Raw genomic sequence first — 10,808 nt, forward strand, 5'->3', positions numbered from 1 at the left:
AACAGACTTTCTTTTTGGATTTGCAGCACTTTCCCAACTGTGAGATTAGTGTTGTAGACCATGTTGCTTCAAGCAAAAGGCTTTTCCTTATGCCAGAAAAATATCTGAATTGCCATTGGGCTATCCCCTAACTCTTAGTAATTAAAATATCTGTGTCTTCTTTCCCAAACTCACAACCTCAGTCTAATCATGAGAAAAAAAACAAAACAAAACAACAGCCTACTTCTGAGAGACATTCTACAAAACACTTGACCAACACTTCTCTAATTTAGATAACTGTCAAGGCCCTCCCAGAATGGAAAAGGATATTAGATAACAACTAAGGAAATCCAAATAAAGTATTAACTAAGCCTGGACTTTAGTTAAGAATAATATACCTCATGACTTGTGTTAAGTATACTGTAATAATGTAAGGATTAGTAATAAGGAAACTAGTTGTGGGCTCCGTGGGTATCTGTACTGTCTTTCCTTTTTCTTCTGTAAGTCTACCACTGTTCTAAAATTAAAAGTTATTTATTTTTAAAAACAGACTTTTTAAGACAAGTTGAAATATTACAAAACTGAGGCCAGGTGCCGTTGGTGATAACACAGCATATGTTCAATTGTGAAAAATAGATCCACAACATAAGATCAACCATGAAAAACAGTATCATTTTTATCTTCAGGCTATTCCCAGTATCTTAGTTCCTTGTCTTGCCAAGATTGAAGGTCAGATTCTGTGTGTCAACTTAATTAGGATGTTATAAAATAATCATATAAGAAAATGAAATTTCAAAGCTGAGTGCTGATAGCTCACTCTTGTAATCCTAGCTCAGGAGACTGAGATCTGAGGATTGTGATTCAAAGCCAGCCTGGACAGGAAAGTCTATGAGACTCTTATCTCCAATTAGTCACCAGAAAACTGGAAGTGGCGCTATGATTCAAGTGGTAGAGTGCTCACTTTGAGCTGAAGGCTGAGCAACAGTACCCAGACCCTGAGTTCAAGCCCCATGACCGACAAAAAAAGAAAATAAAATGAAATTTCAATAATTTTATAAGTTCTAATAAAGGTAGTCAAGAGACTCTAAACCTGTTGGGTTTTGTTTTAATAATGAAACATAAAAATTCACCTACAAACAGTTGTCTTGTATGTGTTCAACCATCCATCATTTTTATAAAGAAAAATACCTTGTAGTACTCTTAACTTACCTTTTTTAAAGTTTTTATTCTAATTCATTTGTCCTATGCAATTGTTGAATTTTTCCAACAATACCTGGTTTGAGTCATGAAACTAAATATCTAAAAAAGGAAAACAACTCTGGAGGCCTTTTCAAAGCGCTTTGAATATCACTCATATGAGTCTCACAACCCTGTGATGTTGAGAAGAGAAGGAAATTGTTCCTGTTTTCCCATTGTACAAACCAGGAAACTGAGGCACAGAGAAGTTATGTATGGAACAGAACTGAGCCAGGTTTTTGGGCGCTAAGTTTCAGTTCTGTTTGTTGACTACTTCACGACCCCTTGAGAATTTCCTCATTTCTTCAGGTCTTGAAGTTTAGGAGAGACCCCCCCCCCCCCCCCCCCGCAAAAATGCACCAACCCACTAATGACTCTGATAAGTGATCTTTCTTCAGGGTCTGTAAGCTGATTAGAGGCCATTTAGCCATAACACAAGATAGAGGGAAGGTTGAAGACAGAGAAGGATGGAACCTTCTGTCACCAGCCACTAAATTACATCTATTTATATTGCATCAGAGATTAACAGTTCACTTAGGAATGCTAAATATCAGCCTCACTCCTAGAAATACTTTGGTATAACCTTCACTTGGCAGAGATACAAGTGTTTTGGCTTTCATGTCTTTAAGGGCATGTCCCATTGATTTTTGTGTCAAGTTCTAAAGAGCCAGCTGAGCTCTTAAGAACCATCCAAGAATTTAGAACCTGGTGCATTTTTGATGAGGGGTTGTTTAAAGCTTGGCCAAAGAAGCTCCAGAGACTTTGAATTTACCAGTAATGTTGTGCATACAAGCCCGCCTTTCCTTGGCTGGGTTCTGTGAGGTCTCCGTCAGTTCTTACGACATATATTTGGAGGAAGGGATAGCTGCCAAAGATCACAATCTCAATCCTTCAATTTCTTTATAGCTCCCTATAAATATAAAATGAAATCGACTTTTGGAGAGACTTGATAACCTGTCTTTACCAGGGTTGAGTGCTCAAGACATTTTGAACCACACCATACTGACATAGTTACGTTTACATTGCTGTAATCTCAGAAAATTCCCTTAACTTCTTTGCATTTCATTTTCCCATTGTAAGACTGGCCATAGGCCTGCCTATCACTAAGGTTTTGTGAACACAGTATGAGATATTTATGTGAAACCTCTTTTAAAGATACTATACGATTACAGGAATCATTGTTTGGTCTCTGGGTAGATATTTTTTGAGTGAGTACATAAGACTGTAGAAATTCTCCCCTCTAATGACTTTCAGCTTGTTTTGTTTAGGGTAAATTACTTACATGTCCATCTAACCATCTTCAATAGCTCAAGAACATGTTACTTTGAATGTACCAGGTGATAAATAATCATTAATTAGGTGACATGCAAGTAAACAGAAATATTATCCTCTTAACAGGGAGTAGGGCAAGAAGGTAGGTATACTTAAATAGATCTGCATTCTTCTCATACTTCCACCGTGATTATCGTTATTTCTACTATTTTGAATCATAAGATTATTATAATGTAGAATAAGGGATTATTATTCTTTTTTTCCAACTCCATTAAATGCCCCTAAATGACTTCCAGAGGATCAAATGGCCTATTGTCTGATAGATGATTCCAGAACCCAGATAGTCAGCCACAGCTTCTTATTCATCATTTAGATTTGTACTGCTGCATTTAATTTTGTATAGCACAACTGCGTCAGCATCAAAATTAATTACAGATTAATCACAAAGCATTTAATGAAGGTTTCTGGTGGTATCCAAACATTGAATACATTATATCCATAATTAGGTGGCTGTGGTTTCTCCACTGATATGAAGTGTAAAATCTCAAGCCTCTCATCCTACATGAATACTGAGAAACATTCTCTGTTGCAGGTGGGCACTCTTGATTTTCAGGAGCAGTATCTGGAATTAAGCACAGTAGACAAGCTGCTGGAGATTATGTTTAAAAGAAAAAGGCTCATTGTTACCCCCCTGGATGCAAAAACAAGAACAAGTCAGTCATAGTAGTACAGACTTGTAGTTCCAAGCAAGTAGAGGCTGAAAGAAGAGGATTGCAAGTTCCAGGATAGACTAGGCTAAACATCAGCCCCCAGTTCCAACACCTCCTCATTCCACTGTCCCTCCAAATCCTCTCCAAACCCAAAGTCCCAAACCAGAGCCTTCCTGATGTCAATGATCTTTTACACGTTCTACCCCTGAGCTTTGCAGGCTATTGTAGATATTGTTCAGAGCCAAGGATTGGTAAAAGAACTGACAGAACAGGAAACTAGGAGGAACAAAGGTTTGTTATGTCCCAAGAGAGACGTAACAGGCAGCTAGAACAAAGAGCATAGTGCCCCTGACAAAGTATACAGTGAGTTTAACCTTTGATTAGGTGACTGGCTATCTACCTTTTTGTGGTCTTTACTGACTGGCCGTGTTTTTCTAGGACCATGGTTCAAATTTTGCACAAATCGAAACAGGAAACGTGTGAGCACTTGGTTTTCATACCTTCACTCCATGTGCTTACTTGCTTCCTTCTTCCACCTGGCCCGCTTCGCACACTTGGCTTACCTACATCCCATCGGGACCTTGAGATTTTGCTTTCTGCCCTCAAATGGGAGTAAAGACTCCACATTCCTCCAAAACAGAGCAGCAAAACCTATCTGGCTTTAGTGGGGTGAATGTTTTATGTTTTAGCTTCTTATAACTACTTGGAGCTGAGGATTTGTGGCTCCAGCAGAGCATGGCAATGTCCCTTGGATGGGGTCCTTTTCCATAGAGTAATTGGTTCCTTTTTCCTCCCTCCCTCCTCACACATTTCACAGTTGTTCGTGGAGATATGCTAGGCTCTTCAGAAGTGCTGGGGAAATGGGAAACTTGGGGCTATTCCCAAGCTTTCTGAGCTATCATGGACTAGCCAGACAGCCACATGGCTATCTACCACATTGTACGAAAAGCCCTGGGGACTATCTTACTGGTATCACAAAGGCTTTGAGAGTGCAGGGAAGGGATCCACTCAGGGAAATGGGAAAGAGGATGAGTGGCAGGCAAGGAGAGGCTTTAAACCAGAAGAGACACCTGAACATCCGGGTCTGTCTAACTGGGTGTAAAGGCATTTGTGTGAAAACAGAGCAATGGAAGAAGGTAATGATACATATGAGTTGACTTGGTTTATTGAAGCATCTGACTTTAAGGGCTGAAGATGCAGCTTAATGGTAGAAGGATTACTTAGCATGTGTGAGGGCCTAGATTCCATCCCCAGTACTGACAAAAGAAAAAAAAAAAGAATCTGACTTGAAGTGCACATGCACTGTGAAGCAAGTAATTCCCACCTCGCCCACCACTACCAGCTTTCCTGCTAGCTTTGCTACCAGGAGAGGCACTCTTGTTTCTGGAAAACACTTCTTTTCTTCAGTTCCAGCAGCTAGCCATCTGTCCCAGGAGACTCAAGGAAACTGTGGGAACAGCAAAACACACAGGGTGGGGCATGGGGTGACTCAGTGAGCTGGCGGGGAGACTGTAGGTGGGGAGCTGAGCCTTGGGACTGGAGTGAGTCACTCACAGGTACTACCCTTTCTGTATGTAGACGCTTGATAAAATGTATGGAGTCAGCAAAGACCTTAATGCTTTTGGTCACCTTGCTCACTTCAAAATAAACACAGGTTATTCTTTCTAAAGAAAGTTTACTTCTCATTCTTAGGTCTCAAAGGCTAATGGTGCTGGGGAAATCTGTTCCAAAATCCTCCCAGCATGTCTTTCCCCTTCTTGTTGCAGTAGCTTCTTGGATTTTTCTACTTGTGAACTATCCTACTCTGGATTTCCATGGCCTCTAGTGATACCTTCCAGAAAAACATGTGACTCAGACATGAGCAAAGAAATTGTTGCATTGCTTTGGCTACAGTGTTCATTTTAGGAGAAAGCCTAAGACACGTGTTAGGTGAATAAGAACCATTCCCTGAGACTATAAGCAAAGAGAAGCCATCAGTAGAGATGATCAAGCTGCAAGGGAGACATCTGGAGCTGCTGCTTATCACCATGGCCAACTGCTCGCCTGAGAAAGTTAGTCAATGGAAAGAAGGGTTGAGATTTAGCAAGATTTTATAGTCAGATTTGCTTCTGTGGAGTTAGTTGTTAGGTGAACTGATGCGTTTCTATTTTGCTGCTTAATGAGATTGAATTTGGATCCTACGACATAGCTCAAAGCACTTGTATGAATGCCAGCCCTGATCAAGACTGAACATTTTCCACACAAGATGGCCAGTGGCTGATTCTAGATCCTGAGCTTACTTATGAGAGCATTTGTCACTCTTGACAGTTTGTAGTTGCTCTTGCCTGGAAGGCTAGTTCTTTTGCCCCTTTCCCCTTTCCCTAATGGCTATTTAGTATTAAAGAAACTGAAGTATGAAAAATCAGAGACAAAAACTGTATCAAAGAACCTTATATTTGTATGATGATTTCCTTTTCCCAGTTTTAAAATTAGTTCCCTCTTCCTATTATTTTTTTCAAGAAATAAAAAAAATGGGCTGGGAAGGTAGCTCAGTGGTAGAGTGCTTGCCTTACATGCATGAGGCCCTGGGTTCGATAAGCAGAAAAAGCCAGAAGTGGAGCTGTGGCTCAAGTGGTAGAGCACTGGCCTTGAGCTGAAGAGCTGAGGAACAATGCCCAGGCCCAGAGTTCAGGTCCCATGACCAACAAAAAAAAAGAAAAAAATTACTCAACATAACTAGAGCAGTGAATTCATTGTATAAAAATGAAGAATCACAGACAAATACAGGAAGTATAGCCACCAGAGTTATAACTCTCTCTTTCTGTTGAGGAGAAAGGGGTCACATGGCCTCTTGCCTACTTTTGTTTTTTGCCAGTCCTGGGGCTTGAACTCAGGGACTGGGCGCTGTCCCTGAGCCTCTTTGTGCTCAAGGCTAGCTCTCTACCACTTGAGCCCTAGTGCCATTTCTGGCCTTTTCTGAGTAACTCAGGCTGGCTTTGAACTGTGATCCTCAGATCTCAGCCTCCTGAGTAGCTAGGATTACAGGCATGAGCCTCCAGTGCCTGATGACTCTTGCCTACTTCTTTCTACAAGGCAGCATCTTGTTCCTTTAGACTGGCTTCTCTGTTCACTCATTTGCTTTCTATTAGTCATGGCGACATCAAAATGTCATCTTGGGCTTCAAGTTTTCATTAACTTCCACTGACTTAGTTTGTCCCTTTCAGGACTAAACATCTCAATTTCTCAAGTGGCAAATTCCATAAAAGAGAATCTGACTGGTTTAACCTGGCTCAGATAATAGGAGCATATGGCCTTGAAAAGCGCTGAGGCTGGTGATGGTAGATAGATTCTTCAATAAGAGAGTGTAGAGGGAAGGAAATAATGAGCATCTTTAGTACAGCCTCTTAATCTCAGTTGATCCCATAAGAGGAAGAATTGTTATTATTCTCATTTCATATAAGACAAAGTAGCTTGTCTGAGGCCCTGGAATTAATAGCAAATATAGGATCTTAAACACAAAACTTCAGATCTCTAGTGATTTTCCCAGCCCCATTCTTTCTGCTGAGGACTTTCATGGTCTCATTTGCCTGAGCATCACAATGATATCTCTTCATTTGCTAAGAGAATTAACACCTTGTTTTAAAGAAAACATTGGTGGTAGAACAGATAAGAGTCAAGGAAGAAAATCAGAACTTACAGAGCTTGAACATTCACTACTATCCAATAATGAAGATGTGTGAAAGTGTTAGATAAAGCTAAAGATACACACAGTTGGGGAACGGTGGACCTGTGCCTGGACATTTGTGTAGTTCATGGGTAGCTGCAGAAGTTTGTCCATTCCTGATGGGCAGCTGCAAACTAAGTTCCCAGTTAGGAAGTGCCGTCCGGTTATAAACTGTAAGGATCTTCTACGAACATGGATGGCTCAGTGTCCGATTTGTAGCTCATGCTGTAGACATTTCTATTCTTCCTTTGTTTTTCATATCCCATTGGACTCAGGAGAGGACAGGGAGCAAAAACTGTAAAATTTTAGTGATTTTGATTCAATCTTTTTGCAAAATTTATCTCTGATGTGACCTGCTACTTAGAACTCATACTCCCTGCCCTTACCCCTTCTTCTTTCCAAGTCCTGCCTTAAATAGTTCTGAAAATCCCAAAGACCTATCAATAGCACACCGTGACCCATCCTTACCATAAAACACTGCCATTCTTCTCCATCCTCTTTGGTAGCTCTTTAGGAAGCAAGTTTTCGTCATTACCATTGCCAAACTTACTGACTCAGCCTCTGATAACTAGCAAAGGTGTTGCAAATAGCTACTCAATTTACTGTTGCTATTGGCCATTGGTGGCAGGGCCTGATAGCTAGCCTGTGTCGAGGAGGCCTGTGGTGAGGAATTTATCCACCACCACCATTGGCACCTTATCCTCCATGGCAACTGGACAGAGGAAGATCCATTTTGACCTCCTGTGCTTCCTGGAATTCAGCCTTGATTGAATTCAAGCTGCTTGGACCCTGGGCTGATCTGAAAGTTGGACTTCTCTGCATTACACATGACAACTTTTCTGAAGCTGTTTTTTGATTATATGGCCCAGCTGTGGGCCTCTTTTTGTTCTCCTTAGCACAAGCCCATGGGGCTTCATGTAAAAGGACTCTGGGGACTTACCTATGATCAAAGATACTTGAGTGAATGTAGACTTTAGAATGCAATGCAAAAAAATACATGCAAATGTGTAGGCACCTTTTGCCAGATCTTCTAGATACCAAATTAATGTTTTGCATAATCCTATCACTGAGGTAGAATACAAATGACTCCTGTGGCACCTGTGTGAAATTCAAATGGATTCAAGGACAAACATGGTTTTACTTAAGCTTCTGGACCTGGGGAGGATCTTGCGGATGAAGATCACCCTGCCTAACATTGAAGTCATTGGTGCTTAGTGCTCACTTCTCAAGTTGAGGATCCCATTGGCCCTTCTGATAGGCTGGCCTCCTTTTTCTTTTAGTGCCAGTCCTAGGGCTTGAACTCTGGGCCCGAGTGCTGTCTCTCAGCTCTTCAGCTCAAGGCTAGTGCTCTACCACTTGAGCCACAGCTCTACTTCCAGCTTTTTGGGTAGTTAATTGAAGAGTCTCACAGATTTTCCTGCCCAGGTTCACTTAAAGCTTTGTTCTTAGGTGTCAGCCTCCTGGGTAGCTAGAATTACAGGTGTGAACCACTGGCACCTGGCCTCTTTTATCTTTTGTGTTCAAATGAATATACAATCTAAAATACTGCTGTTCCTGAGGGGTGCAAATCCAACTGGAATATTCTCCAGTTGAGACACTTGTCAGTTGAAAGATTTTTCTCTCCCTTCACACTTCTGCACAACACAGATTCCTGAACTTTAGGATTCCTGGTATTTTAGGAAATGCACATGACTTGAGTCTGTGCACTAATAGTCCATTAGTGGGTTTTAGTTTTTTATTCATGTCTTAGTCATAGACTTTCTGGCACAGACTGCTTCTTAAACCCTATTTAGGATATCTATTTAAATACTTTAGAAATGCAAAACATTTTTTTGTAGTGATTTACAAGTGCTATCATTCCATTCTATTATGATGCTTGGGCATGTTATTAAAATATATATGTTGTGATGGGGGACGAGAAGGAGGGAGGACAGAAAAAGGAGAAGGTGATGGACTGGGTATGATATATATGTATATATATATATCCTACCATATATATGATATATATGAACAGCATAATGAAACCCATTAAAACTGTTTAAAGAAAGGAGAGGGGAGGAGGACAGAAAATGAAAAAGAGTGGTGTAGATGAAGTAAATTTCATCAAAGTACATGTATGTAGCTATCACAATAAAATCCCTCTGTGTAATAAATTTGTGCTAATAAAAATTAAAATACATGTTTTCACGGTTGATGTTTTTTGGGGGAATTCCTTTAGATGTACGATCCAAGGCAATGATGGTTTGTGCCTCTGTGATCCTCTCCTAAGAGTATCCTCCTTTGGAGAATGCCTAGAGTCCTGTATCATTTATCATGCCCCAGTGTGTTTTAGATTTTGCTTCTGCATATGAGAGAAAACATGTGCCATTTGTCTCTCTGAGTTTGGTTTACCTCACTTAACATGATTTGTTCTAGGTCCATCCATTTCCCTACAAATGACATAATGTTTTTCTTTCTAATGGCTGTGTAAAATTCCATTGTGCCTAACTACCACATTTTTTGATCCTCTCAGATATTGTAGGGCATTTGGGCTGTTTCCATAATTTGGCTACTATGAATAGTACAGCAATGAACATGGATGTGCGATTATCTTTTTTTTTTTTTTTGGTCCAGTAGTGGGCCTGAACTCTGGGCCTGGGCGCTGTCCCTCAGCTCTTCAGCTCAAGGCTAGCACTCTACCACCTGAGCCACAGTGCCACTTGCGGCTTTTTTCTTTTTTCTTATGTGGTGCTGAGGAATCGAACCCAGGGCCTCAAGCATGCAAAGCAAGCGCTCTACCACTGAACCACCTTCCCAGCCCCATGTTCGAGTATCTTCAAGTCTCCTGATTTGTGATGTTCCCTAACGGCTGGGTCATAGGAAAGACCTACAGTTTACATTCCTTCCAACAGTGCAATACGATTACCTTTTCCTCACATCTCCACAAGCATTATTTGTTGTTTGATTTCAAGATATTAGCCATCTGCAGTGAGATGGAATCTCAGAGTTGTTTTGATATGTACTTCCATTATGGCCAGGGATGATGAGCATTTCCTCGCCATTCCTGCCTCTTCTTCTGAGAAGTATCTCCTTAGCTCCTTTGCCCATTTAGTGATTGGTTTCTTCGCTTTGGGAGGGGTTATTTTCTTGAGCTCTGTGCATATTTAGGGTATTATTAGGAGTGCAAGGTTGGGCTCAGCTGGGCACAGATCCCCTCTCTGTGGGCGCCTGTGATGTCCCATGTGGGGATGCACGTGAGTACTTTCAGAGGCCCAGCTGTGTCTGCTTATAGGCATTAGAGACCCAGAGAGGCAGTTCCCAGTGTTAGCGGTCCCACCAAGGCTATTCCTGGAGTTAAAGACCCTGTCAGACTTTTGTAGTTACCTCGTGGAGTTGCTTTGTCTCTGACAATGGCGTTCTTGGTGTGTGCTGTGTGTCTGCCTTATCTAGTTTTGAGGATTCGGCTTGTGGATCCCAGGTATATTGTTGCTGTCTGCTGATAAGATTGAGTCACTGGTGGTGGAGGGTGGCTAGTGAGGGGGGAAAAAGGAGGAAGGAAAGGAAGAAGAGAAAGAAAAGAAAAATCGGGTGTCTTTCTGGACAGAGCACGCTGGCTACTTACTTTGGTTTTTATGTTTATTTCCCTTCTTATAGATGCTTAAATTTGAATCTTCCTTGTTGGTGCCAAATGTTGACAAGCTCTAGTTTGTTTGTTGTGGTCTCTTGAAGCAGAATTCTGTGCCAGAGGCCTGTTCCTTAGTTTGATCAGAGGGAGCTCCAGTTAATCCATATCACTACTGTGCCACCATTTTGATTTCTCCTCTCCTCTCCTCTCCTCATGGTTGATTTTAAAATAGATATTAACTACAAGGAAAATGAAGCACCATGATGTATGTGTGTGTGTGTGTGCATGACCCCCTCCCCCCACA

Source organism: Dipodomys merriami, unplaced genomic scaffold, assembly GCF_024711535.1.
Source record: "Dipodomys merriami isolate MVZ:Mamm:240054 unplaced genomic scaffold, mDipMer1.0.p SCAF_10, whole genome shotgun sequence".
In the NCBI taxonomy this organism is placed as follows: domain Eukaryota; kingdom Metazoa; phylum Chordata; class Mammalia; order Rodentia; family Heteromyidae; genus Dipodomys; species Dipodomys merriami.